The sequence below is a fragment of the Myodes glareolus genome, chromosome 10 (assembly GCF_982192425.1).
Source record: "Myodes glareolus chromosome 10, mMyoGla1.1, whole genome shotgun sequence".
In the NCBI taxonomy this organism is placed as follows: Eukaryota; Metazoa; Chordata; class Mammalia; order Rodentia; family Cricetidae; genus Myodes; species Myodes glareolus.
This window is the reverse complement of record NC_142035.1, coordinates 20,168,696-20,195,639: the sequence shown is the minus strand read 5'-3', so window position 1 is coordinate 20,195,639 and position 26,944 is coordinate 20,168,696.

Sequence of the window (26,944 nt, the reverse complement as noted above, 5' to 3'; positions counted from 1 at the left end):
TGCTAAACATCTCCCAACTTTCCAGAGTCTCCAGCCAGATGCAAAACTATCCTATCACCTCCTGGGGCTTGACCGTCTTTAAAGATGAGTAGGTCTATTCTGACCTAGTGAGATGCACCATCAGAGAGCCACAGAGCCTGCCACTCCCTGCTCCTCACCCACCACATCTTATTTCCAGTGCTACACAAGGACCATGGTCAGCTTTAGCTTTTGTCCTTTAGAATTCTGGGGGATACTCATTTATCCCCTTGAATGGTAGGCTTGCTTATTAGGGTGGGATCCTGAAATTAGAAAAAGAGCTGTGTTTCTTCCAGAGCAAATGCTAGAAAGTGCCGGGCAAGAAGGACCGCAACCTGTTTCCTTTTAGACTGTTCCTTGCATTACGTGTGAGCCTCCATCCCTGTTGCAACAGGATGGCAGCAATAATATCTCCCAACCCACAGTACTTGGCGAGAGCTTTGATATGCCTAGCAGCTGGATATGAGACTTTGATTCTTTTTCTTGGCCTTGCTAAGGGCAGAAGTTGTCAGAGGTGTCCTTGCAATGGGAAGGCCAGCAGCTAGTATAGATAACCCCTAATAAGATTATTTATTTAGCAGAAAGTTCGCTTTGATTTTTTTTTTACTTTAGCAGAAACACTATCTCTAAAACAATGTATTTATTATATACATGTGCGTATGTCTGGATGAGTGTATGCCACATCTGTGGAGGCTAGAGGAAGAGGGCAAATGCCCTGGGATTGGAGTTACAGGCAGTTGTGAGACACCTGGTATGCTGGCAACCAAACTTAAACATAATTTAATTCTTAGGTAAGGCATGGCTAGTTAAGCCCATACCTTAGCTTTCTGTAAGTCTCCAAAGAGGACACTCTAAGACAGAGAGGAAGAAGAAAGTCATATTCTGAGACTACTGTGCCAATAAAAGGTAGAGGATTGGGGCTTTCTAACGGAGACCCCAAGTGAATGCCTTAGTATGTCCCAGACTTTCCCTGACCGCAGCCTCGGGGAGCAGTAACCTCATCACCTTTTTCTGCAACTCTTGCGGGCTTCTCTTTACACCTGAGCATGATGTCAAATGAGGGGCCCCATACCAAGGCGCCTGCTGCTTGCTGCCAGGCGCTCCTGATGACTTCAGCTAATTTCCGAGTCTGGAAACATTGTTGACAATGTGATTTCTGAAACGTGAAAGGCGTTATCTCGTTGTACCATCTGCGGCATGTCTGTCTGAGCCCGGGCTTCCGCTGCCACTCTGCCCCCTCGCAGCAACTCTCGCTGCTCCGTCATCATCTCCCACAGCTAATTGCTCCAAACTGACAGGGAGGCTTTTTCCATTTAAAGATACGGGTAAATGGAACTTTCTTGCTGAGCTTTCCAAGTTAAGCCTGCCTTTCAGAAGGCAATGTGATCTTTCGGTTGGGTAGAGGAGGTGGCAGGGTTTTAGCTTCAGCACCGGGGCAGGGACAGCTCCCAGGAGAGAAGGAAATGATCAGAGAACAGTGTTGGGTGGAAGACCTTTGAAGTTCTAAGTTACAGGAAGTCCGGTGTTCAACCAAATGGTAGAGACTTACCATCTCCCAGGTAGTGAATTGGGAAGTCATCAGAATGTGCAAAAAGAATGTTTTTTTTTTTTCCTTTGTTGATGCCTGGAAACAAATTGGAACCAAGCTTTGGATAATCTCTTTCAGCTTAGGGAATCTCTGAGAAGTAGTTGTCATCATGAAAATAAGTGTGTAGGGGTAATCAGAGTGCTATAGCTGGTGCAGGAGTTAGCTGTCGGTGTGCAGCAAACCGCCAAAGTCCTTGGGTGACTTGAAAAGGCATTAATTTATTTTAGTGTGTATGTTTTGTTGGTCATTAATTCAGGGAACAGCAAGGAGACCTTGTCTGAGTCTTGAGGATTCAAAGTTGGGATCACCTGAAGGTTTGCCTGCAATTGAGAATGTTTCCAGGAGGCTCATGCGAGTGGCTGGCCTGAGGGTTCTGGGTATGAGTGGTCTGAATTCTGTTCCATGCTTAAGTTCTCATGGCATATTGGATGACCTTTCCATTTGTGGATGGGGACAGCCTCAGTAAGAGGCCGAAATGCCATTTATAATCTTACTCTCAGGAGTCACACCCTCTTCCTTTTGCAGTTTTGGCCATAGAGGTCAACTTGATTCAGTGTGGGCAGGAACTATACAAGGATCCGAAAGCCAGGAATCAAGGATCCTTGAGGTCACCTTAGAAGCTGTCTGTGACAGCTGCATAGTCATAGAATCATTCAAGGGATCTAAGTTCTATTTGTGGAGAGCAAAATCCAGTGCTGAAATATTCTTATCAGCAACAAGTTGGCAGCAAGCAATAATTCCAAGCAAGCTCACTTGTCGATGAGACTCATTCCCGTATCTTTGCACACCCCATGTGTATCCACAGGCATCTAGCTCAGCCTTCCACAGTTTGTTTCCTGCCCTGTCCTTCTCCTTGAGTTCCCGAATCATATTTTGATCTCACTCCAACACAACCTCATATCAGCTTGAATGCATCATGTTCCTTCATACTTCCGTGATCTGAAGTTCCTTCTGTTGGTGATTCTGTCCCTGACCTTTCTCCTCCATCCTTCAAAACAAACTGTGGAAGGCTGGGCTAGATGCCAGTGAAAGGGACCATGGAGGAGTGAGCAAAGATCAAAGAATGGGTCTCACAGACCAATGAGTTTGCAGTTAGTGCTCTGCTAACTTGTTGCTGATGAAACCAGTCAACGCTGGTTTTCGCTCTCACGGGATGAAGGATGGAGAAGTATGGTCACTTTTCATTATCCTTTCCTTTCCTCCAACACTTGTATCACTTGTTCCAGGCTTTGCTGACTTCTGTGGCAGAATAGATTTTCCAAAGGTGGCTTGGCTAACCCCACATGCTTCTGTAATGTTTTATTGATGTCACTTAAGTAAGAGGTGGGAGATGTGTTCCCTCATCTAAAACTTGGGAGGAGCCATGTTGCTGTCCTGATGAACAGATATGATGCTGTATAGCTTCTAAGGCTAGGCCAGAAAAGGAAGTAGGACAAATACTTGAAGCAACCCCACCAACACTTGTAATACACTCACCACCATTTTTGTAGGAAGCTCAATTAGGCTTGCAGAGAGACTCTTGGAAAGGAATTCAGGGCCCCAGCCAACCAGCCAATAATGCCCATCAAACACACAGGAAAAGAGTACTCAAGACAGTGTTAGCCCCCTGACTATTGAGTCTTCTGATGGTCCCGTGGAGCAGAGGAAAGAAGTCCACTAAGAACCTTTGTACTTTCTGACTGAAAGAAACCGAGATGAGGCATGACCACAGTGTTTGATGCCACCTTGTTTTCACTTTGTCATGTGACTGCATATCCCCAGACTCCACCAGACTTCCCTATAACATTCTGCTAGAGGCATGTTTCTTCCAAAGCTTTCTTCTAGACTTTGCAATGGCATACTTGTGTACTGAATTAACTCCCGTCTCTTCCATTAGGCTGTACAGTGTGGGAAGGCATATGCCATGTCCGTTTGTTCGCCAACACCCTGCCAGTGTCTGGAATGTAACATGTGCTTGGTGAATGTATAAAACTAGCATACTTATCCATGATGTTTCTCCCCAGTGCTTCCAGACCCCTGGCACTGTAGCAAGAGCTTAACTCCTCTTTACCTCCTGATTGGTCCTCCTGTTTCATCTTGGTAAAGGTCGTATCACCTCTTAGGGCTTAGGACACAAATTTGAGATTTGTCTTGAGTCTTTCTTTTCTTTCCACTTCTGCCAAAGATTGCAAGACCCAGTCATTCTTCCTCTCAACACTTTCCCTTTCCTCTTATGACTGCCACCACCATCTGGGTTCACCACCATCTGGGTTGGTTCACCACCACATTTTTTTCCTAAAGATTCCTGACTGTTATAGGGAGTTGCTTATTGGTTCCCAGCTGCTCAGCCCCAAAATAACCACTCAGAAACTATTAATTAAATGACTGCTTGGCCTAATAGCTCTAAATTCTTATTGGCTTGCTTTTACATCTTAATTTAACCCATTTATATTAATCTGTGTATCGCCATGTGGCAGTGACTTACAAGGTAAAGTTCCATCCGACATCTGTCTCTGGCGGGGCTTCTCTCTAACTCCTCCTCCTTTTCCCCAGCATTCAGTTAAGTTTTCCCTGCCTACTTCTATTCCATGCACAGTCCCAGGGCAGTTTCTTTATTATCCAATGGCATTCACAGCATACAGAGGGGAATCCCACATCACCTGACCACCATCTTCTACTCATTTCCTAATCAAGAACCTGGCTGCAGTTGAAGACTGTGCTTTCAATTCCTAGCTGCCAAGTTCTGAGTAATCACACAGAAACATTATTTACAAAACTGTTTTATTTTTCTGATGGCTCAGGCTTCTTACTGGCTAGCTTTCTATGTAAATTAGCCCAGCTCTAATCACCTGTGTAGTGCCACATTGCCGTGGCACTACCTTAGTAGTTCTGGCATCCTGTTCTATTGGTGGTGACTGGCATCTCTCTCACCTTTCTTTTCCCCTGTATTCAGTTTGGCTTTCCTGCCTGACTCTTCTCTATCTTGCCATAGGTCAAAGCAGGTTCTTTATTAACCAATGGGAGGAATACATAGTCACAATGCACAGGAAGACATCCCACATCAGTTGGCCTTTCATGATGCGCCAGAGCCTGTCACTCTGGAAACATTTTCTCATTCCTTATTGACCCCCAAATCTTCAGTTCTCAAATCACTTATGGAGATGAGTGGGGTATAAGTTGAAAAAATCCTTTGCTGCAGCCCACAGTTGTTCAGTGATTTATCCTATGCTGACCTCTTTCCCTCAGTTTCTTACTACTTCTGCCCTTCAAAACATGTACTCTAAGTACTTAGGTTCATCCCAGACCACTCACGTGAATTAGATTTCAAGAACCATTAGAGCTAACTTAGGTGCTAGCAATAGCTCTGTACTTCACAGCATCTTGGAGAATGGATGCTTGGAAGGCAAGTGGAAGTTCCCAGAAACAACTTGACCATAGACTCGAAGACAAGCTCCCCCACTTCTCCATTTCCAGTTTTTTATTGCTACAGAAGACTGATTTTCATGTGTTTATCACAAGGCACCTTGAATGAAGTTACTCAGAGCAGAAGGCCTTTGTTAAATGGTCCCAAGGGACTAGGCAATAGCTGGTTCATCTTCAGATGTTCATATGGCTTCAGTTCAGCTAACATTGAAATAGTTGAAGTCATTTTCCTAATTAGCATATCAAACCCACTATGGATTTGATGGCTGGATTTTCCTGAACATTTTTCTTTACCTGTCTGTGGCATATCCCCTGGATCTTTCTAGGACAGTGCTTCTTCCATTTTAGGGGGATGGGGGAAGGGAATTTCAATACCCTTCTTTAAAAATTTTTAAATTTTTAAAATTTATTCTTCTCTCATGTCATCTCTCACCTCATATCATCCTGACTGCAGTTTCCCCTCCCACCTTCTCCCCAGTCACCCTGTACTTCCGCTTTCCACTCCTCTATTTCTCTTCAGTAAAGGGCAGGCCACACAGGTACATGAACCAAACATGGCAAGCCAAGTTACAATAAGACTAGGCATACCCCTCATGTTAAGGCTGGATGAGGCAACATGGGTAGGAGCAAAAGGGTCCCCAGAACAAGCAAAAGAGTCAGAGACAGCCCCCGCTCCCTGCCGGGAGTCCCACAAGAAAATCAAGATATGTATACTATTCCTAAAGTAACCAGAATTCTCTGTTTTGCATTTAACTTTCTTTTATTTTTAAAACAATCTTATTTTACATCTCAATCCCAGTTCCCTCTCTCTCTTGTCCTCCCATTCCACCTACCATCCACCCCTCAGAGAGGGTGAGGCCTCCCATGGGGAGTCAACAAAGTCTGTCACATCACTTAAGGTAGGGCCAAGGTCCTCCCCCACCCTGTATCTAGGCTGAGCAAGGCGTCCCTTCATAAAGAATGGGTCCAAGCACCCAGATCATACAGAGGCTCGGGGCTCCAAAGACTAGGATCTCAAACAAAAGTGTCTGAAGGCATGTGATCTTTTAAAACAGAAGTTTAGAAGTCCCCTTCTCTGGTCCACCCGTAAAGCCAGTTAATCCCCCCCTCTTCCTCAGGTAAAGGGTATGGGCTACTGGGAAGCATCTCCCAATGGGGAGAGAGACATTCTTGAAAATCCCCATGCTTTGCTGCTAACCCCCACCCCATCCTTGACGCTGTCTATGGTCACCTGGCAGTTTCAGACTTCACTTCCTCTCAAGTCACAATCTCTAGGATCCTGGGCGGGTGGGCCTCCTTGGATTTAAGGAGCTTAAATGAGAGCTTGGGATCCTCTAGAAGCATGGCAGCCTCCTCATGTGGATGAGTATGGCAGATTCGCAATGAGAACAGAGAGGCACCAGATGGACAATTCAATCAGTGATTTGTTCCCAGCTCCAGAACCAGCACAGAGAACATCTGCACCCACGCCCATGTTGGGTCTTCTGCCCATGGAGCATCTTAAGATTTGTTCCCTGCTCTTCACACTTGCTGCTCTCATCCTGTGAATCACCTACCCCAGGGAGTCGCCTCTCCCTATGACAGCCAAGGCTGTCTCAGGTGCTGCTTCCTGTTGTTTCCAAAGGTCTCTGTGCTTCCTTTCCTTCTAGCTCTAATTGTGCCAGCTCATAGTTTGTCCCCATGCCGCTTTTTGTCATTAGTCTTCCTCACCAAGCTCCGAGGGTCTTTAGGCTGAAACATTTTTCTTCACTGCCAGGTTCGGGCTCTGGCATATGATAGGTGCTCACTGATCATTCTTGGAATGGATAAATTAATCTGAGCATAGACTGGAGCTGCCCCCCATATGAACTGCTTTGCCTCCTGGTGTGAGCAGATGTCCCAGCTGCTGTGTGCTGGGGCAGGGTGAAGCTACTCCCTCCACATCTGCCTCTAGGGTCAGGGTGGGGTGTCTGCATACTGTGCTGAGGGTCCAAACCTCAACCTTTAGGCCTGCCATATGGAAGGCTAATGGCCCATGGCCCATAGGTCCTCTCAGACATTTTGAACTTGTCTATTGCTGAGGGGGTCATAGGGGACCAAGGCAACATTTGTGAGAGAAAGTCATTTCAAGGGAAAGTGTCCACGCCAGATGTTGAGCTTCATGCAGATGAAATAGTCACTTCTGGCCTGTGGGTTCTGACATCTGTTCATAGGAGAGCTTGGGGTCAGGGCCCAGTGTGGGCTACCACCAAGAGTAGATTAGTGGGTGTATGCTGTGCTTTTAGATTGTTCCAGGAAACACAGTAGGGAGTGGGGATGTGGGACCCAAGAGGGAAAGCAGTCAATTAAGGATTTGTTATTCAGTCTTGTGGGACATCCAAGATCATGTTTTCTTTCTCATATGGAATTCAAACCTGAGACCTCTTGGGAGTCCAGGATAGGCAGTGTGAAAGACAGCCACCATGTACTTGAAATGTCCTGACCTCTGACTTTTAGGCACCAATAGTAGATCTTTTTTTCCTTCCTTTCTAGCTCAACAAAATAAGATGCAAGTCCATAGGCACAGATGGCCCAGAAACCTCTAACACTAGTGAATAGATAAATGCAGTCTCTGGTACAATTGATTTGTATTTACAACGAGCGAAATGAGTTGAAAGCAAAATATGTGGTAAGTCATTATGTTAGCCTCCAATTGTTATACAGACTCATACTGAGAGGTTATGGTTGATGTGGATTGGGAACCTGCCTTGTAGCAGGCACTGTACTGATAGTTTCGTTTTCAGTGAGTCAGACAAGGTGGGATGTAAAGGCCCAAAGGAGGAAACTCAGGAGCTGCCACATAGGAAGGGTGCAGAATGGGCCAGTTTGTTATCTCGGAGCAATGGACTAATTTAATCCTGCTTCAGGGACATTTGTGGATAGTAATTTCAGCAGAATTAGATGCTTTTCATAGTTAGCATTATGAAAATAATGCTTTGGGTGTTTGTGGGTAAGGCGCATTTACTCCACATTTGTTCTTCCATCTCTCCTCTCTGGTGCTTTGCTCTTTTGATTTATTGATTTGTGCTTGATACTCTGTATTCAAATTCCTGTTCTTGGTTATGAGTGGTAGTACAGCTCATACTCTCTCTCTCTCTCTCTTTTTTAAGAAAATGCAATATTTGCATTTATTCTTTGAGAGTTTTACTCATGTACATAATTCCTCCAAGACCCTCCCATGCCCTCCACCATCACATGCTTGAAGTCTTGATCCTCCTGCCTCTGCCTCACATGCTGGGATTACAGGTGTGTGTCACGGTGCCTGGATTCTTGTGTTCCTTTTAAAAGTCTGTGCATCTTTAGGCATAGTGGGATGCTTGGAATCTCTTTTTTCTAGGTGGCTTCTTCCCTTGTTCTTCTGGATCCATACAAAGGTGTCGATTGCTTTAGTTTGTAGTTTTATTTGAATGTTCATTGTGATTATAGGCTCATGGCCATCTCTGCTGGTTGCTGTGTGTCTCTCACCCAGAGACCGGGTCTTGTGTTAGTAGCTCAGGACGCTCACTGGCTATGGACAGAATAACTTGAGTCCCTGAGTCCTAGCCATCATGGTTACAGGTTCTGTTTTCTTTTTCTGCTGTGAGTCCAGATATAGCTGCAACTCCTGGGTAAAGGACGGAGCTTTGGAGCCTCATTTCAAACCATATATTTTGTTTCCTTGTCAGGTACAGAGGTGGCTCTGTTTTCATCCTCCTGGGGTACTTGTGCCCCTCAAGGGCTACTTCCAGTTCCACTGCCTGGTAAACGCTCAGCTTTAGTCATCCTTTTAATATGTAAAAATTTCCTCCATTCCTGGTTCAGAGATTTAAAAACAATTTCAAACATGTACATATATATGGATACATGCATCCATGTGTGTGTAATGTGTTTATGTATGTATAATTATATATGATGATTAGTTCAAAAACACTTTTTGATGTTATTTCTGTGACTTTGGAAAGGAAAGAAGGGTGGAACAATCTGAGATCTGGAAAGTGGTCCATTGGTATCCATTTTCCATCATTTCATTTGACCCTTACAAAAACCTCACAGGACACTTTCCTTGTCATCCCTTTTAAAATGAGGACATTGCACTAAAATGACCTGTCTAAAAGTGTTTAATTAATAAACAGTAGTAGATTCAATATTTAAACTTAAGAAACACGATTTGAGAACTTTTCCCCCAACCACTACCAAATGCTACAGGGCTTTCCAGAACGTTCAATATATGCTAATAGATACAATGAACATTTGTGAGGTGACTGGAGAATTTTCCAGTTGATCTTAACCTATCACTGCTAAGTTTATGACTCTTCAGAGTCATAATTTGGCAAATATTACTGCAGGGATTGAGCAAGATAAAAGTTGAGAAGCCATCGAAGTGGGCTATGTCATGGTCAGCTTTTGCTGGGTAACAAATAGTTTCTCACATGTCAATGATCTTAACAAGAACAAAACTTTGTTTCTCTCTCATCTATATTAGGAGTCACAGTTTGACTACATCTCTCTGGATATGTCTTTTCTAGACAGACAGAAGACGTCATCCCAACTCAGGCCTTGTTATTCTTTTGACTGAACAAAGAACTTTACACACAATGGAAACATGCCAATGATTTAACTTCTGCATGAACCTGGTATATGCCACATATTTCTACTTGCCAGAAGTGTGTCATGCAGACAAACCGAAGTCAATGTGATGAGAATAAATGCTCCATCTCATATAACAGAAGAACAATGATCCCAATGTGAATATAGTCCATCACAGAAATGGCAGCCACCAGGAGTTCCCCAACAGTGATTTTTAGTCACAGAATGAAGGACATTGGAAGCTATCGTATGAAGGTTTAGGGGAAGCACAGAGCAGGGGAAGGATAAGAGAAAGCTTGTGAGTTGGGCTTTTAATGACTTGTCATGGCCTCATGGGTTAGCATTGGAGTCCATCCAGCCTAGGACATGATGACGGAGGACAGTGTGGGGATGTGACACCCACACGCTTCATGCCAGAAATGTATTGCTATCTCCTTCTCATTTGCCTTGCACATTCCGAGAGCTCGCCCAGCAATAACAAATTGGATCTATTTTTGTGCCTTCATTCAGCTACCTGCCCCCTTCCAATAGCTCCTAATCAACAGCTGATCATCCCACCCTATAGCCTGAGTGTGATGTCATCTTTGGTATCATTCAAGAAATAGCACTTGGCAGTTGTTAAGTAGGAGAGCCCATTTTTAGAACTCAGCCTGCTTATCTTCTCCTCCCTTACAAAGGTGATTAAGATTTATTTTTACTTAGATGAAAACAGCCTCCATTGATTTCTGCCACAAAGAAAAGAGATCCAAAAGGACACTTGAGTTAGTGAGAGAGAAGGTCAGCCCTTTTCACTGTCAATAATATATGATATCACTGTCAATGAGGTAGCCCACACAGTACCTCTATGGGCATGCTCATGAAAAAAAAAATAAGAGTCAGAGCTGCCTTGCTTTGATAGAGGTGGCAAACTCTGAAATCAAAGACTATGGCTCTCCTGCATCTAGCACTGAGGCTTTGGGGATCCCTCCTCTCGGAGGGAGCCATGGGACTAACTTTAAAACAGGTCAGACTGTGGCTCCTCAGTTCTCTAAGGGTGGACTATGCACTTTCTTCTCTCCATTACATTCTATGTACCAGAACCAGCGTTATTGTAATCACACTCACCATCCGTGCACCCCACATCTGTGTTGGTTTCCTATTGCTGCTGTAATGAATGTTTTTTTTTATGCGTTGTTTGCTTTCAATAGCATAGATTTATTGTCTATAGGTCTAGAAGTCAGGAGTCTTAAATGGGTTTTGTGGGGTTACAGTAGACTGAACTGTTGTCTGGGTTGTATTCCTTCCAGAGACTCCACGGGGGACTCATTTCTTGGCCTTTTCCATTGAAGGTACTCTTGACTCATGGTCACCTTCTGTCTTCAACTCCAGCAATGATGGCCTGGCCTGTCTTTCATGATTCCATCTCTTTAGTCCCAAGTCCTTTGCCATCCTCACCCCCATCCAGAGACCCTGCAATCGAACTGGGTCTATCCTGATCACCCAGGGTGACTGCTTTAATTTAAGGTAAGGACTATAAATAACTTAAAAGTGAGTGGCTATTTCTACCTGACACCTTGATTTCATCTTACTGTCTCATCTAATATAGTACCACATTTTGAGGGTTAGGAAACATACAATAGGATGCCATTATTTTGCTGTCCCCTTATCAAATACATGGATAGATTTGTATGTGTGTATGTGTGTGTATGTGTGTGTATGTGTGTGTATGTGTGTGTGTGGACCAGACTTTAATACCATATATCTTCGTCAATATTTTTCCACCTCATTTTTTTTGAGACAGGGTCTTCACTGAATTGGACTTCATGTATTAAGATAGAATAACTGACCAGGAAACCCCAGAGATTCTCCTGTCTTTGTTCCCACTCCCAGATTGGGAAACTGAAGATGTATAGTATTACACCTGGCTTTCTTGTGGGTAGTGGGGACAGAACTCAGGTACAGCAAACCCTCTATGGACTGATCCATCTCCCCAGCCCCAGAAATTCTTTTTACCTGTTTAGAATTTCCTACCAGTCAGGGCCATAAAGGAAGCATCTCAGTTATCACATTGTTGTGATTTAATCTCACAATACTCTCCAAGAGTGTATTGGCCTCTACCATGTTGTTATTTTCTCCTTCAACTTCTCAGCTCTTGATGGCTTGATGGTTAACACTTCCTTGTCCTGATTCGTCTCTTCTCCCTTCTATTTTTCTTTCTTTTTTGTGTGCATGTATATGTGTGTGCATGTGATCACATTCAGGTGTATGCAGGTGCACATATGTGCACATGGATGTGGAGACCTGAGAACAACTTCAGCTATCATTTCTCATGTGCACTACACAGTGTCCAGTGTGACAGGGTCTCTCTCATTGGCTTGGAACTCGACAAGAAGGGTGGATTGCCCAGCCAGTGAATTACAGATCCTCCTGTTTCCATCTCTCCAGTGCTGGGAATACAGGCATGCACCACCTTGCCCATCCTTCTTTTTCCTATTTGTTTTGTTTAGTTTCAACTGTGGAAATGATGTCACTTGGGTATGCTTGTTAAAAATTGTTTCCTAGAGATAGACCTCAAGTCCTGGTGCTTGCAGGGCTTCCTTCATGAGCGCTCTCTCTCTCTCTCTCTCTCTCTCTCTCTCTCTCTCTCTCTCTCTCTCTCTCTCTCTCTTTCTCTCTCTCTCTCTCTTTCTTTCTCTCTCTCTCTCTCTCTCTCTCTCTCTCTCACACACACACACACACAGAGAGAGAGAGAGAGAGAGAGAGAGAGAGAGAGCACTTCTCTGCTAATAATATTAAATAAACTTTGTTTTCAGATCTGACTTCAGCTGGCAAAGCAGAAGCAAAGGGGTTGCCTTATTTTGCTAACACAGGTAACCGCACTGGATTGGGTCAAACTCTGTCCATCTGAATGCTCTCCCTTCCTTCTGCTTCTGAACATATTCCAGGCTTTAGTAAGGTATCAGGTACATCAGGAGACACCAACAGAGCCATTCCTTCCTTGCATTCTGCAGGCCCAATTGACATAGAATCATTGGCTCTCATAAGTCAAAGGAGCTCATACACAAAAAGGTGCGATGAAACGGGCATAGACACTGTGAGAGAGGACAGCAGCAGCAGGGCTAAGTTAGCAAGAAGCCGGTGATTAAGAGATATTTTATTTACTGTGAAGTTTGGATGATTAGAAATGAGCTAAAGTGACAGGGGACATGGAGAAAGCTCCCTACAGTAAATACAAAGACTTCTTGGTAAGACTATCCTTGGAGGATTGAGGAACAAGAAAGGGTAATTGGTGTTTGACAGAGGCCACGTTATTGACAGTCAGAGTAGATGTCACCTTCTAGAAACAGCATGCGGGAACCGGTTGGTCCTTAAGAAGTACTTGGCGGTAGGAGTGCCTGGCATTAGATTGAAATTGACAGAACACTTGGCACCCACTTTGCTCACTACCAGAAGGTCCCAGGTAATTATAGAGAAGGCCTAAATGTCTTACTTCACAAGGGTCTCAAGGGCTCTTAGTTGGCAAACCAAGAGTTAAAATAGTGAAACTGGGCATCCTTAGAAACACAGGCTGCTCTTCTGTGCATCCCCATGGCATGCTTGGCATCAGTGATGGTGACGGAGGGGAAGACTGTAGGAACACAAGGAAATGTTTATAATCAGACACCAAGAAAGAGGAAAGCCAGATAGTCAATGGTGGTTTCCTTATGATGTTGATGTACGTGAGATGTGCCAACACCAGAGCCTTACTGTGGTTGTGTTAAGACACTGTGACCATGGTTAACGGGTTTATGACCAGAGCTGGGAGTGCAGTTTCATGGCAGAGTACTTGTCTAGCTTGTGTGAAGTCTTGGGTTCCATTCTCAACACTGTAAACAAAATATCAATAAGTGAGAGATAAACTCACGCTTTATGGAGAGGTTACCACAGGACTGTTTTTACACACAACCTTTTCTGCAGATATATATATATATATATATATATATATATATATATATATATATAAAATAATCCTTTTGAATTTTTTAAAGATAGGGTTTTACCATAGAGCCCAGGCTGGTTTTGAACTCTCAATCTCGGTGACTAGCTTTGGGAGTGCTGGCTTACAGGTGTGTGACACCAGGCCCGCTTTATTTTAAAAACCCTATGAGTGCTAAATGAGGAATGGAGCTCACAGTGCTGAGGGTGGTTCACTGGTTTCCTCAAAGCTGAACAAGTCAAGTGTTATAAAGCAGGGTAAGTTTCAGTGTGGTCACAAACCCCCTCATGTTAAAACATGGTTTTATTGAAACATAATTTCATCACTCTCTCCCTTTCCTTTTCTTCCTCCGGCCCTTCCTAGGTACCTTCCCTTAACCCCCTCCCATGCCTCTAGTTCTCAATTTGATAGACTCTTTTTCTTTGATTATAATTGCCACACACACACACACACACACACACACACACCACACCACACATACAATTTACAGAGTCTGTGTTTGTTGGTGTAGTGGATATGGTTTCAGGCTGACCACTCTGGATTGGATAACCAATAAGGGTGCTTATCTCTGGAAGGGGCTAATTCTTCTTCCCCACACAGTCATTAGCTGCTTGAAGTCCTTTGTCTATGGGTGAGATCCCATGGGATTGTCCCCTTTGTATGTTTGCCCATTAAATACCCTCTCTGGAAAATGTCTGATAAAGCCTTCTTCTGATTTCAGGTTGGACTGTTGATCTTCCTATTATGAGAGTTCTAGATAAATGATTGCAGATAAATGATTTGCAAGTACCTTCCCTCTGGTTTTACATTTTAAAAGAACTGTACATCCTCAAGTTACACTGGAGGATGCCAGTGCACTCTTACCATTGGGTGAGCTGGGGAGGTGTGCTGGTGAGTGTTGTGAAACTGGACAAAAAATGGAGTCATTTGCAAGAAGGGAACCTCAGCTTGGGAAGTATCCATGGTGGTTTGGATAGAAATGGCCCACATGGAAGTGGGGAACCTCAGTTGGGAATGTATCCATGGTGGTTTGGATAGGAATGGCGCCTCAGTGAAACCAGATAGGTAGCAACAATGTTCTTAGACTTTGGGGACTCCAAAATCCTAGGGTGTGTGGTTATTTAACCCCCAGGGAACTGGCCTCATCCCCAGAGCTGCTCATACAGTAGGTCTATGGTAGAGCCTAAGGATTTGTACATCTAATAAGTTTCCAGGGAGTGTTGAGGCTGACAATGTGGCCCACCCTCTTTATAGAGAACAAAGAATAGTGAATATTTGCATTTATAAAACTGTGACTGTGATGTAAATATTCGTGGCATACTCTTACAGTAAGAAACTCAGGCTGTGTAAGTGCAAGTGTCCCACCACTCCGCTCACCTGGCCCACCACTGTCCCCATAACACTCACTGGATGTAGCCTCTGCTGGCAGGTTCTGGTGAGCATATTGAAACCATTGAATTTATATCAGATGATACAAAAGTGACTTTATTATTTATCCAGGTACAAGATATAGTAGGACTAGGAAGCATCCCATATACATAACATACATCCAATCCCATACAGGTCTGTCAGGTCCTCTAGCACAAGGTAATGCAGAAATCGATCAATTATTGATTGGAAATATGCTGGAAGTCTCAGAACTTCATAGAAAGCATCATGTCAATAGCAAAAATTTTTCAAAAGACTTTTGTATCACCTGGCAACAAGTCAAGGAAATTATAAGGAAATGTCCTACTTGTTTTTTATAAAACCAAACCTCACTATCTGCAGGAAGTAACCAAAGGGTACTCAAAGGAATGAAATCTGGCTGATGGATGTGTTCCATTTTCTAGAATTTAGAAAACTAAAATATGTACACCACAGCATTGATACCTATTTAGGTTTTCAATGAGCAACTGCTTTGAGTTTGCTAGAAGTTATGGCCATCATGGGTATATCTGCACAAATAAAGACAGAGAACACTCCAGCATATATCTCTAACAAAATGAAACAGTTTTTTCTTATTATAATGTAAAGCATATTTTCTGATTATAATATAAAGTATACCACACAAGGGCAGGCAGTTATAGAAAGGTCAAATCAAACTCTAAAGGATATGCTAAATAAACAGAAAGGGATGATAAATACCCCCAGAAACTTATTGCATAATGCTTTATTAACTTTGAATTTTCTAAATGCTAACGAGAAAGGAGCAACCACTGCAGAAAGACATTGGATATTAGGAAAAAAAACTGTGGAATTAAATCAGCCTTCATTTTTAAAATGTACTGTTCTCAAAATGGAAACTGGGACATGTGTTTCATTGGGGAAAGGATTTTGCTTTTGTTTCTACAGGAGTAGAAAAGCTATGGGTACCATCAAAATTGATGAAGATTCAATTTGAACAAGAGACACTTTGAATTAGAAGAGATGATACCTCATCAAGCAGCATGGTCGTTTAATCTAAACTAACCTGTAAAACTAATAAATGCTTTTCATTTGATCAGATATCAAAAGAGATATCTCCCTAAAATTAGGGTTGGGGAAGGGTTTTGTTGCACTCTTTTTAGGAGAATGAAGGCATGCATAAGGAATCTGAAGACCACTGGACAAATGAGGTATCTGAAGGAAAAGGGCAAATCATCCAGAACAAATATCCCAAGAAAAAGTAAATTAGTTTATAGGTATAACACATTTCCAACAGGATAAATTTTCATAAATCTTCTCAAATATTTGTTTCTACTATCTCTATAGATATATAATGCAAATGGTCTTTTTGTAGTCCCAGTCCAGTTAAAGACTAAAGCTGGCTTTGGAGTTGGAGTGTGGCTTTCTCCTTCTCTAATCCAAAACATGCTTATTAAAATAAAATCTAAAATCTCCATCTCATGTCTGAAGAGCCACCCAATATGGGATAGAAGGAAAGCAAATATTTAAGAACCATTTTATTGCCACTAATCTCATAATCTTTTGGTTTTATACCAACTCTTTTATAGCTTTTCTTAGTGTTTAAATATTATCTCAAAATTTTATACTATATATATATATATATATATTAAACTTTTTGCCATGATATTAATGGTCATATAGATTATTAAATTCCCCAAAAGGAAGATGGGGCCCCACAATGTTTATTCTTCCAGGACTATGATAACACCACTAAGATGAAAAACACCACCTAAAGATCTGCTTTAGACTACAAACTGCTGAGAACAGTTTTGAAGTGGCTAGCTGAGATGGTCCAGCCTCACAGACTACCACTATCGCCAGGATTTGAGACAAGCCCTGCACTTTCCCAACATTCATTTCCATCTGGGCAACAGGACAGTTAACCCAAATTTTTCTTTTCAAGATCTCCTAAAGATGCCATCACCCCCAGACAGCAAATTTAAGAACTTGATGCAAACATTCCTAAGAGGTGGGGTGGGTGGTTTTTTGGTCATTCAATGGGTTATGGATATTTCTCATTGTTTAGGGGGTTGGTTACAGTTGTTGTTGGTTATGGTCGGGAGGAAAGTTGAAAAAAGGAAATTAGATTCAGAGTTCTTGTTTTGAAAAGAAAAATGGAGGATACAGATATGATAGAATTAAAGGATAGATTATTGAATCTACTCTAGAAAGAAAAAAGGGAGGATATGAATATGATAAGATAAAAAGGTAGATTATCGAACTTATTTTTTTAAAAAGCAACTACTAGCACTAAATATTTTGTATTGGATTGTACTTTCATATATTGTATACAAATTTTGTATATTAATACAAATTTCAGATGAATTTTGTTAAAACATACCATACATACATTTCTAATCTTGTTCAAAGTATTGTACCCATACAGCTCATTTAACAATGTAATGGAAATTTCTACTTCTTGAAAGTTATTACTACCAACTATTTAGGATAATAAGGAGATACAGGCTAATAATTAGTCACCTATTACAATTAAACTTATAGTCATATTAGGTATGGTTTCAATGTCGTACAGAGATATATTTTAGAAAGACAGGTCATCTTCAAATACTTTAGAGAGCTACAGAATTTGACATTTAAGGTGTTTTAATAACATAGGTTCTTTTTTATGACAATGAGACATGTCTGCTCTTGGCAGCAACAATATACTTCAGAGAAGATAATGGCTATTGAGAAACTCCATATAGAGTTTACTTTCTTTGTGTCGAAAGTAAGTCACTGGGCAAGAAACTGCCCTTGCCTTGACTACTGACAGTATGCTATCCTAATTGGACAAACAGAGCACAAAAGAGAGTGACTGCCAAACCTTGTCAAGATAAGGTGGGACAGCCCTTCAAAAAATCCTGCTTCATAGAAAAGTCTGTCAAACATTTTTAGCCTTTAGGCTGAAGAAGGATGCCCCAATATTGCAGAGTAACTTTGGGTCTAAGCAGTCAGCTGTTTTTTTGTCATTTCTCACATTTTTGAAAGTCCCTTGCTTGTACTTCCTGCTTATTCAGTTAATATTGTTTCCCTTTTGGGTCTCTGAGATAGTTGAAGACTAAATAGTTATAGCTCTAGTTTTCCTTGTTTATAGGACTCAGGAAAGAAATTCACTAAATAAGCATAAAATGTATAAGGTTGAGAGATATCAAAAGATATTTTTGGATGGTAATACAAGTTATGATAAAAGTAAATTAGGCACAAGACTTTGGTCTCATCAAGATAGGATGGATAATGGGGTATTTTCTATAATTTGTAAAATGCCAATGGACTAGACATTGATGATGTACTTATTGCCTGTATATATTTTATATAGTTATTGTACTTATTACATAAGTTTTTCTTATATTAGCTATAGCCTTTATTTTAGAAAAAGGGGAAATATAGTGATATTTTATTGGTGTTTTAATAAATAAGGCTTGCCAGAAAATCAGACTGTAGAGCTAAGCCACTAGAAGCCAGGGAGTGGTGGCACATACTTTTAATACCAGAACTCAAGGCCATCCTGGGCTACATGAGATTGAATCTGTCTATAAAGAGAAACAGCGCTCACATCTTTAATCCCAGCCCTAGAGAAGAATATAAGGCAGGAGGAGTTCAGTGCAGTCTCGGTGAGTCCGAGGTTTGGTCAAGCACAGTGCAGTCTGAGGTTCAGTGGATCACCCCTTCGGTCTGAGGATTGGTAGATGTGAAAACTCTCTAGTGGTTGGTTGCTTTGCTTTTCTGATCTTCAGCTTGAACCCCAAAATTTGTCTCTGGGTTTTATTAATCATGCTACACTGGTGTATTATTGAAATCGTGCTCCATGTCCTGAAAACACTATAAATACACGAGCAGGTCTATGCTAGATCCAGTTTCTCATGATTGTAAGCTTGTTCTACAAGTTCTGTCCTGCAACCCATACTTTTTTCCCCAGCCCACTCCCTATCTTTAAAGCCTTCCCAAAAGATTGACATATGGATTGACGTGATATGAATTGACAACGCATCTTTTCACACAACATAAAATCCTTTCTTTCTTAAAGCTCCCCAGTAATTTATAGGACCATTTTATTTCCTTCATAAGCATAAAAATAGAACATGGGCAAAGGTGGTGGAAAGAATAGAATATTCGAAAGAGCAGTGAGAAGAGTCATAACATTTATTGAGAGACTGTTAAATGCCAGCAGTGTGTAAACATTTATGCACCATTTTACTTGCTACTTCTGGTAACCCTGTGGGATAGAAATCATGCCTGTAGTTTACAGATGGGAAGACGGAGGCTGTGATGAAGGAAGTAACTGGGCCCAGGGTGTTAAATGCAGTAGGGGAGAGAACTGGCATCTGAATGTAGTTGGATTTGCTTCTAAGCCTGTGCTTCTAGCCATCACCTCTTAGTGTTTGCTCATACAGATTAAGAAGTGTTCTCTGTAAGCCGTGGAAGCCAGAGCCACATTCAGTGCTGAGTGATAAGAGACTTGCATGAACAGTTAAATAATGATGCCCTAGTTTGCGGCTATCATTGTGGTTGAGAGCTGTTGTATCAGGGAACTAAGATGCCCATACAATGTTCCCAGTACACGATTCCTCGGCACAGGCATAACACAGTGGAACTAGCTTGTCTTAAACTGTACCCCTTCATGTTTGAGGCATTAAGATTTCTCATTTCTTTTTTCCAGCCCACCAGTGTGTTTGATTTTATATATATATATATATATATATATTACATACATATATATACATATATACATACACCAATTTACATTAATTTAAATGACTAAATTCATTGGCTCATGTAATTGATCAGCTCACAGATATCATGCATCAGGCATGGTCGGATCAGGGTGTTACCTGGGTTTCTTAATGAGATGTGTGTGTGTTGTTACATATTACAGCGCATATGCTTGGCAGATTGAATTGCATTTTTTAGAATCTCCCTTTGGCTGTATGTTTTTTACTGGTGCACAACTAACATTGCCAGACAAGACTTACAGGGGTGGAAATGCAACCACAGCTGTTGGTTTTAGCTCAACGTTTGAGGCAGGCACCTGGTGTTAAGGGAAGACAGTTGTCCCCTGGCACAGCTCAGCCTCTATCGCTGCCTACCAAGCTGTGTCAGGACGGCTGGACTCAGAGGAGCATCTCAGGAAGATGCAAGCCCGTGGTAAATCAACTTACTTCTTCTCCCTACCATGGCACTTGTGCATTCCGAGGGAAAACTCCTCTTGCCAGGGGATGGTGGTCCTTGGTAACAGGTCCTTGACAACACCTTGCTCCAGGTTGGTATCTCCTCCCACCCAGAGGCCTACCCAAGGCAGAGTGCAGAGGGTTCTGGCCCACACTGGGAGAGTAGTCCTTTACTGAGCTCAAGGAAGAACTTGATTTCTGCCTTCCCTAGCTATCCCGTGTACCTGACCTGTCTGTACGTGTCTGTGTGGGAGGTTCCCTCTCAGCTACCTTGTCTACATTCATGGAAGAGTACTTGGATCATGGACATCATCTGTAGCCGATTTCATGCCATAGAATAAGTAAAGTGAAGATTATTTAGTCCACAGTTTCCAGGGAGCTCAAGTATAATGGGGGCAGTCATCTGAAAGAGGGGACTTTGGAAAGATGGGCAGAATTCTGGGGCCAGGGACTAAACGAGCCCCTAAAAGGTACAGTTCTCTAAATACAGACCCAAAGGCAAGATCAGAGTGTTTTGATGCTGGGGGGGGGCACCACAACCACCACCTGTGTGACCTCAGGAGGGGACACTGCTGTGTGCTGTCCAGAGTCAAATAAAAGGAAATCTTGGTGGCTAAGTGGAGAGAGACCTCTTCAGACAATGCACTATGAATCAAAGAATGGAACCTGGAGGGTCTTTGGCCTTGTCATAGGTCAACTGAGGCATTTGGAGCCTTCCCTAAGTCATTCGTGATCCTCGGCAGAAAAGCTGGTTCCTAGAACCCTGAAAAGCAGGAAAAACCGCTCACTATTCCTTGTGCTCCCTAAAACCCTTATTGTGTGAGCTCTGCTGCCAGCTGCCTCCTTTCTAACCCTGCGGGTGCCCCTCAACCCCAGTGCCTGACTGCGTGTTCTTGTGTGTAAGCGCATGCACATGTCTGCAGACCCAAGGATGCAGGGAAGAAAGCGCATTTTAGAAAGAGAGAGGAAATATGGCTTTTTGCTGCGTGTGGCCCCGAGGCTGCAGCCGGGCAAAGTGCTGGCCTGTTCTATCTCATTTTTATGTTTTTATTCAGAAGCTTCTGTACCGGAGCTGATGGCAGAAAATGTGCGGTAAAATGCGGGGAGGCCGCTGGGTAATGGCCCCTGTAAAGTGTTAATTGCCTATTGAGACTGCAGACTTTGTCGATGCCAGGGATCCGAGCTATTGACAGGCCCTTATTTATTCTGGGCCCACAAAGCGGGCTCCTCCTCTGCGCAGGCTTCCAATCAGTCACGCTTCCCTGGGCCCGACAAGAGGGCACCAGTCGATAAGTCTGTTTGCAACCTTAACCCTTTGAGGGTGCCAGTGTGGTCTGTGGGTCTGCCTGATTCCAATGTTTCATCGCCAGGGGGACCTCTCCAGGCACCGTGGTGCTGAGTAAAAGACCCTGCAAATATCCAGGGATACTGAGCCGCTCAGGTGCCTAACAGCTCAGGGAACCTGTTTCTCGCTGGTTCTAGCTTCTCCATCTGAGAAGGTGAGTAGGGCTCACTGTGTGAACTGATCAAAGGGATGCTCCTGTAGCGCCCTGCAGGCTACCCTGAGTGCTCACAATGTGACAGTATTTGGAGAGCGAGAACTGAAGAAGGAGTTAGGTTGAAGTGGGTGCTAGGGTGACATTCCAAACTGACTGGTGTCCTAAGAGAACAGTTGCATTCAGATAGTACAGACGGAAGCCCGCGGGAAGGCACAGAACAAAGGCAGCTTGGACAAGCCAAGGAGAGGCCCCAGAGACACCAGCTCTGTCCACATCTTGTCTTCCCTACCAAGACTTCTAAGGTTCTGATAACTTACATGCTCTGTTAGCTATGATATGGGAACTTTGTTACTCGGTACTGCCCTTTGGAAAGTGCACGTCACCCTGGGCTGTCTGTCACAGGTTTTTTGGTGGAAGGTGTAAATGCAGCGAGCAGTAATGACAGAGAGAAATGTTAGCTACTGTCCCAGGTACGAATGAGTTTGGAGAATGCAGGTTTGTGCAGTCTGGTCCAGGCTCCTTCTTTTTAGGACTCCTCAGAACCTTGAATACGGCGATGATCACTGGATACCCTAACATGCAAATGAGCCCCTCTGTTGGTTAGCCATGCTGGATGAAGAAAGGGGTCTCCAGAAGACAGGTTTTCTGGTTTATGATGCTCTGTTTTGTAAAGGGCAGAAGCACAGCCTGGGGGACATTCTTAGATTTTGTGCTAGGATGGAGGTCAGTATGAGGGAGTGGTGGCAGAGGATACTGGACTTCAGGATCTACTGATCAACCCATTTTGACCAATCTCCCTCCGTATCCTCGTTTCTCAACCACATGGCTTTCTCTTGGGCTCTGAAATGAACCACTTTGGTACCTGGTCTTCTGGAGGTTGCCAGTCTGCTTAAGGACTGTGATTCTGGGCTTTCCCTATGGTCCCTATTGCTAGGGCTACATGCAAGTCTCTCATCCACACCACCCAGCATTTCTGATGGTGTGGACATCCACATCCTCCATGGTGAGAGACCCTGGGGCAGGCCCCCATGCTTTAGTTTTTCTTTCTCCTTCACCTGACAGCAGAGCAGTCATATACAGCCGTACCAGCCAGAGCCTGTGGGCCGGCTGGCTGTATTAAACAGCTAGAGTTCTTTGCTTTACTGGAAAGGAAGAGAGAAGAAATGGGTAAGAAAGGAAAATAGCTTGAGAGTCAAGATAGCTCACAGATTCTTAGAGTCTTGGGAACTGAGGAGACCTGGAAGACTCCTCTGTGGTTTGCCATCACTAGAGAGCATGGTACGTCCAGGAACACAGGCTATGCCTGGCAATGGCCCAGCCCTGTGCTGATTGCCTTCCCCCACTTTCTGGCAACACAGGATGGGAAGCGGGGGTTTGGATAAAGCTCAACCCTGCCTCAGACACTTCACAATCTTAGGCCTAATTAAAACACCACAGACGGTTTGAACCCCGCATTAAAATTTGATGAGGGATTGATCAGCCAAGCAAACAGGAAATTTAGCTGCGAGTGAAGGTAATGTTTGCTCAGATGTGTAATGAGGTCCACGGGGAATATTTGTGGGGACCTCCGTCGTGTCTGAGATGCTCCTACATTTCAATTTCATCCTCCCCTTGTGCTGTTCCTCTCCGAGCAGCCCCGGATGCTTCCAGGGGAAACAGAAAGAAAAGAAAGTTTTTGTTTAGTAAACTTCCCCTTTGAAAGCTCAAGTAAATCTGAAATTGTCACAGTGCCCCAGGTAAGTTGCATAGGAGTGCCAGACTTGAGTCGGGGAGTCGGGGTCATGGGCCTGACCTCGCCTGCAGACACTTAGCGTGCAAACATTACTTATGAGCAATCACTGAGTGCCTACCATGTGGTTACCATAGGTAGATTCTAGGGCTAGATGGGTGCACTAAATAATCTCAGTCCTTGCCCTCACGGGTGCTTAGGTGAATATGAGAAGTTCTGAGTGCCAACTTTCCTATTTGTAAAATGGGAATAATGGTGTGTTTTCATGAAAAGGGGCAGTTGGATGAATTTAGTTAGAATATAAATTTATGGATACAAATTATTCATATCTATATCATGGGGATTGGGGGGGAGGAACAAGGCAGTCATACTATATAGCACAGGCTAGCCTCCAACTCTGTTCCCCTGCCTCTCCCTCCTGGGTGCTGTGATCTCAGGTGTGTGCTAGCCCTCCTGGGTGCTGGGATCCCAGGTGGGTGCTAACCCTCCTGTGTGCTGGGATCCCAGGTGGGTGCTAGCCTTCCTGGCTAGGGCCGACCTGTATCTCCTGCCAGGCTAAGGTCCTTCTCTGTCCTTCCTCCTGTGACCAGTGTGGACGCAGGCTCTGAGAGCTTCTCTCTGGCTCCAGCTCTCTGGAAATGACCTAGCTTCCTGCTTGCTCACATATTTATCACTGCTGGTGGGTGTAACTGAGGCCACGGCAAAAGCGAGTCACACGGCTGACCTACTTACCAGAACTGGAATTGGATCAGAAATTCTATCAGAAAGATCAAACAGCGAGTGCTCTTGGGTCATGTGGGGTGAGAGGCGTGTCTGGCTTCAGAATTGTGCCTCGTAGATTAGGGAGAAACACGGGAGACTTACAATACCCTTCAGCCACAACCGCAGCCAGAGCGGAGGACCCCACTGCCACCTTCTTTTCTTTCCAGCTCTCCCGATTACATTTACCATTGACCTAAGAAGGAGGAGGCTGCCCCTTAGCCTTCCCTTCCCCTCCATCATTCTTCTGCCACCCTTACCCCGCTGCTATTTACTCCTTATTCTTATTCTCGCCCCATCCCCACATCCACTGTGGTCCATTCCTCATCTCCATTCTCGTGTCCTGTCTTCACTCACTGGGGCTTATCCTTCACCTCCATTCTTATCTGCATCCTGCACCCACCTCTCACCCATCCCTCGCCCCCACTCTCACCCCATACCCGTATCTACTGTCTCCCCTTCCTCTTTCCTTCCCTCAACCTAGTTCCAGTCCAATGTTCACTTATTCATTCCCGTTCTAAACACACCTCTCCTCCTTCCCATTCGTCTCCTACACCGTCACCAACACCATCACTATTATCTCCAACGTCTTTGTCATGAAGCATTTGCACATTGGATTGGGTAAAACTGCATGGCATGCTCCCTTGTCTCTATGTCTTAATAGCGCTGGTTCCAGAAAGCATCCTGTAAACTACCAGAAGATGAGACCTGACCCAGATGAGAGCGGACATGACAGTCCTGGCAGCGTCTTAACATTCTCTTGGTATATCATTGGACTGTCAAAAAGGCAGGGCCTGGAGGCTCACTCCTGAATCCTTGAGAATTGACATTCAGATACACACAATCTTGTCAGGACAATGATTGGCTTCCCGTGCTGAACTTATGTTAATATGGAATGCCAGAAAAGGGAACACAGACATTTGGGGTTAGCTATAGGCAGACAGTAGACAGAGTCCTTACATTCTTCAATATGCCCAGAGGACAAATCCCCTAAAATGGCCAGGCTGTGAATCTCACAGTTAGGGGAGCACTCCAGTGCTGTGCATAACTGCCTGTAACAGGAAGGACTTACTCAGGAGACCTGTTGAGTATGGAATATGTTTTCAAATTGTCTTTCTATTATAAGCTAGACATTTTTCATTTAATTTTATAGATGCTATTGCATTTATAGTCTGTGAGAAAGCTATAGATTTATATACAAGTAGATTTTTATATCTTATGTAACAAGATATAATGCTTTTGGTTTTTCAAAATCCTGTATTACTTATTCAAATTTACAGTGGTAACAATGATAAATAATACTTATTTTAATCTCTTGCTGCATTGTGTGGAACCTCCACTGGGATTAATATATTCAGATTTTCTATATTTATTGAATCAGTTCTGGTCATAACTGTGATTTTTCTAGAAATTATCTGCAGTGTTTGTCAAGGCCATTTTCATGTAGCTGTATAGTATTTTCTTTACTAATTAAAAAGCACCTTCATTCATCCTCTCATAACCCCTGTTCCTCTTCTTGTTGTGTGTATGATGTGTGTACATGGGTGTTTGTGTGTATGATGTGTGTTCATGGGTGTTTGTGTGTATGATGTGTGTACATGGTTATTTGTGTGTATGATGTGTGTTCATGGTTATTTGTGTGTATGATGTGTGTTCATGGGTGTTTGTGTGTATGATGTGTGTTCATGGGTGTTTGTGTGTATGATGTGTGTACATGAGTGGTTGTATGTATGATGTTTGTATGTATCATGTGGACATGGGTGTTTGCATGTATGATGTGTGTATGTATGATGTGTACATTGGTGTTTGTATGTATGATGTGTATACATGGGTGTTTGTATGTATGATGTGTATACATGGGTGTTTGTGTGCCACACTGCATGTGTGAAGGTCAGATGACAACTTCATGGAGTCAGCTCTCTCCCTCCACCTCTATGTGGGTTCCAGGAGTCACACTTGGGTCTTCAGGCTTGCATAGCAAGCTACTCCTCCCCTCTCCCCATGGCTGACTTTTTTTTTCATTTTTAAATGTGTGAAACTTAAATGTCACAATCTCATGAGAATTAGGATTTTATTTTATTTTTATTTTTAAATCATCAAATTGTGAACGTCTCACCACACCCACATACTAGTTTTTATTTCCTGCTACAGGCTTAGGGTGGAGTTTGGAATGTTATTAATTTTATGTCCTGTCTTCTAGAGAGAGCCTCAACTAACGTTCTGGGGACCAAGATGTCAGTTCTTTTCCTATGCATGCACAAGATTCGTAAGCACAATCTCAGCCTTATACACAGAGGTCATATTGTCTATTGTTTCCCACTCCTCAGTGTCTCCCGAAGTGTGTTCTTGAATGACATTTTAGTAGCTCCACAGCATGGGTGAGCCATATGCTTTCTGGTTATTTTATAGACAGTTTGATCCATTTGTCTGTCACCGGAAGTAATCGTGCGGTGAATATTTCTGCAAACAAATATTTGTCCACAGTTCCAATTATTCCCTTAGGATGATATGTTTAGGTGGGCGTGGATAATTTTCAGTGGTTTTGATACAGATTGCTCCATCATCCTTTAGGAGTTGGTACTAATTGACAAGGCCATCTGAGGCTTCAGAGCACCCTGCTCCTTCAACTGCCACCAGCACCGAGTTAATCTTTGCAAACTTAGTAGATTATAAACAAAATCGCACCGCCATCTCCATATGCATTTCTTTTGATTATTGGCAGGTGAGTCCTTTAAATAGTCTTCGCCTGCCATTTGTAGTTCTCACGCGGGTTTTCTCATCCTTGGAACATTTTCCTAATTTGGTGTTTGGCTTCTT